The sequence below is a fragment of the Hordeum vulgare genome, chromosome 2H, assembly GCF_904849725.1.
Source record: "Hordeum vulgare subsp. vulgare chromosome 2H, MorexV3_pseudomolecules_assembly, whole genome shotgun sequence".
Taxonomy (NCBI): Eukaryota; Viridiplantae; Streptophyta; class Magnoliopsida; order Poales; family Poaceae; genus Hordeum; species Hordeum vulgare.
The window spans coordinates 215,171,691-215,175,845 of NC_058519.1; positions in this window are offsets into that span (position 1 = coordinate 215,171,691).

Sequence of the window (4,155 nt, forward strand, 5' to 3'; positions counted from 1 at the left end):
TCTCTATGAAGTACCTAGGAGAAGCTGCTTACATTCTAGGCATTAAGATCTACATGGATAGATCAAAACGCCTGATAGGACTTTCACAAAGCACATACCTTGATAAAGTTTTGAAGAGGTTCAAAATGGAACAGTCCAAGAAAGTGTTCTTGCCAGTTTTACAAGGTACGAGATTGAGTAAGATTCAGTGCCCAGCAACTGATGAAGATAGAGAGCATATGCGCTTCGTCCCCTATGCTTCAGCCATATGTTCTATCATGTATGCAATGCTGTGCACTAGACCGGACGTTAGCCTGGCCATAAGTATGGCAGGTAGGTTCCAGAGTAATCCAGGAGTGGATCACTGGACGGTGGTCAAGAATATCCTGAAGTACCTGAAAAGGACTAAGGAGATGTTTCTCGTGTATGGAGGTGACGAAGAGCTCGCCGTAAAAGGTTACGTCGATGCAAGCTTTGACATTGATCCGGACGACTCTAAGTCGCAAACCGGATACGTATTTATTCTTAATGGGGGTGCGGTAAGCTGGTGTAGTTCCAAGCAGAGCGTCGTAGCAGATTCTACATTTCAAGCGGAGTAAATGGCTGCCTTGGAGGCGGCTAAGGAGGGTGTCTGGATGAAGCAGTTCATGACGGATCTTGGAGTGGTGCCAAGCGCACTGAATCCAATAACCTTGTTCTGTGACAACACGGGTGCCATTGCCCTAGCAAAGGAACCACGGTTTCACAAGAAGACCAGACACATCAAACGACGATTCAACCTCATCCACGACTACGTCGAAGGGGAGGACGTAAACATATGCAAAGTGCACACGGATCTGAATGTAGCAGACCCGCTGACTGAACCTCTTCCACGGGCAAAACATGATCAACACCAGAACTATATGGGTGTTAGATTTATTAGAATGTAATTCGCATGATGATGTCAGGGCTAGATTATTGACTCTAGTGCAAGCGGGATACTGTTGGAATTATGCCCTAGAGGCAATAATAAATAAAGTTATTATTATAATTCCTGTATCAAGATAATCGTTTATTATCCATGCTATAATTGTATTGAATGAAGACTTATATACATGTGTGGATACATAGACAAAACACTGTCCCTAGCAACCTCTAGTTGGCTAGCCAGTTGATCAACGATAGTCAATGTCTTCTGATTATGAACAAGGTGTTGTTGCTTGATAACTGGATCACGTCATTAGGAGAATCACGTGATGGACTAGACCCAAACTAATAGACGTAGCATGTTGATCGTGTCATTTTATTGCTACTGTTTTCTGCGTGTCAAGTATTTATTCCTATGACCATGAGATCATATAACTTACTAACACCGGAGGAATACTTTGTGTGTATCAAACGTCGCAACATAACTGGGTGACTATAAAGATGCTCTACACGTATCTCCGCAGGTGTTCGTTAAGTTAGTATGGATCGAGACTGGGATTTGTCACTCCGTGTGATGGAGAGGTATCTCGGGGCCCACTCGGTAATACAACATCACACACAAGCCTTGCAAGCAATGTGACTTAGTGTAAGTTACGGGATCTTGTATTACGGAACGAGTAAAGAGACTTGCCGGTAAACGAGATTGAAATAGGTATACGTATACTGACGATCGAATCTCGGGCAAGTAACGTACCGAAGGACAAAGGGAATGACATACGGGATTATATGAATCCTTGGCACTGAGGTTCAAACGATAAGATCTTCGTAGAATATGTATGATCCAATATGGGCATCCAGGTCCCGCTATTGGATATTGACCGAGGAGTCTCTCGGGTCATGTCTACATAGTTCTCGAACCCGCAGGGTCTGCACACTTAAGGTTCGACGTTGTTTTATGCGTATTTGAGTTATATGGTTGGTTACCGAATGTTGTTCGGAGTCTCGGATGAGATCACGGACGTCATGAGGGTTTCTAGAATGGTCCGGAAACGAAGATTGATATATAGGATGACCTCATTTGATTACCGGAAGGTTTTCGGAGTTACCGGGAATGTACCGGGAATGACGAATGGGTTCCGGGAGTTCACCGGGGGGGGGGCACCCATCCCGGGGAAGCCGAAAATCAAATTGAAAAAGAAAAAAAAAGGAGGAGGTGGGAAAGGGAAGAAGGACTCCACTTTCCAAACCAAGTAGGACTCGGTTTGGGAGGGGAATCCTTCCCCCCTTGGCTCGGCCGACCCCTTGGGGGTTCTTGGACACCAAGGCAAGGCTCCCCCCTCTCCCTCCTATATATAGTGGGGTTTTAGGGCTGATTTGAGACAACTTTTGCCACGGCAGCCCGACCACATATCTCCACGGTTTTACCTCTAGATCGCGTTTCTGCGGAGCTCGGGCGGAGCCCTGCTGAGACGAGATCATCACCAACCTCCGGAGCGCCATCAGACTGCCGGAGAACTCTTCTACCTCTCCGTCTCTCTTGCTGGATCAAGAAGGCCGAGATCATCGTCGAGCTGTACGTGTGCTGAACGCGGAGGTGCCGTCCGTTCGGCACTAGATCGTGGGACTGATCGCGGGATAGTTCGCGGGGCGGATCGAGGGACGTGAGGACGTTCCACCACATCAACTGCGTTCACTAACGCTTCTGCTGTACGGTCTACAAGGGTACGTAGATCACACATCCCCTCTCGTAGATGGACAGCACCATGATAGGTCTTCGTGCGCGTAGGAAATTTTTTGTTTCCCATGCGACGTTCCCCAACAGCCACATCGGCCAGTTTGAAGGGGGCATGACTGCAACTTGTCTTGATAAAAGTAGTCTTCGCGTGCAAAAGCTCCCTGCCATGACACGTTGGTTGCCTCGGGGATGACGTCCGCCCCCGCGATCCTCCTGTCTTAGTCTTCTTGCACCGAAGAGGAAAGCTTTAGGTATTTCTTAACTCATGGTGGCCCTGCACCCTTAGCACAAAAGAGGAAAGTATCCTCATCCGCACCTACTGGTACGGCTCCTCGAGCCGCTTGGTGCAGCGCGCATCATCCCCATGACAGCGTAGGACCGTGTGACCCCATCGAGCCATCTTTGATTAGTCCGCCTCGTGAGGGCCTCGAGGGCAGCCTCGGGAGGTGACCTTACGAGGGGGCTTGGCGCGGCTCCTGATGACGTTTGCTGACATCTGCCTCGCGAGGGACTTGCTCGTGAAGTCCTATGGTGGGCCGTGCTGGGCCCCTAGCATGCGTTGTGTATTGGGCCACTCGCAGATGGGCGTGGGTACCAATAGTCCCATGGGCCCGACAGTATTCCCCGGGCCCGCGGCGTGCATTGTCCCCCAAGATGGAGGGCAAAATGGCTTGGGTCCCAACCGCCTGCGTGTCAGACGCGGTGCGTGGCACACAATGGGGCATCGGACGCCCCCACTTCCCACAATGCCTCGGCAACCGCCCACGCTGACATAAAGCATGCATGCGGCGTGGGTTCATGGTTGCTTTTCCTTACCTTACTTATGCCTAGCGAAGGCGAGGGGGCGTTGGCCGGTCATCCACGAACTATTATAATTAGGCAAGTGAGAGGGTTCCTCGGCTCATCTTCCTTGCTCTAGCACTTCACTCTCATTTGTTGTTGCATTGACGATGGCGTCTGTGAGGAGATTCTCCGCCGTTGAGAAGGGAAAAGCAGTGGTGAAGGAGGTAGAGGTGGCGAAGTCGGTGAGGGGGAGAGGTCACCCTCACACGTCCGCTACTACACCCAGGGCGCTTCCCAAGGGGCATGGACACGCCTCGTTGGTGACCCACGCTGGCCCGGACGATCGAGGAGGAAGCTCAACGCGCGTGCGCGATGCGGGGGGCAAGGCGGCCGCAGGAGGGGTAGGAGGATCGGCGTGGCCACCCATCCGCCCTGGTCGTGGAGCCACTCTGCGAAAACGGCCCACGTGTTCATCGAGGAGATAGACAAACAACTACACACGTGGCTCCAGCTCCCGGGCTCCTTTGCGGGGGAGATGGTGGAGCGTGCCCCTTTGGCGTCTGGCTGCATCCAGATGGCTGCTGCAATGGGCTTTCCTAGGTGATGACAGAACTCACCCCCGCGGCTTCATGTACCTGACGCGGGGGTGGAAGTCGTTAACTCTCGCTCGTGGCTTGAAGGAGGGTAATGTCATCTACTTCAAGTTCAACAGGGTCGCCATACTCTTTGTGAAGATCTTCGGGAGAGATAGT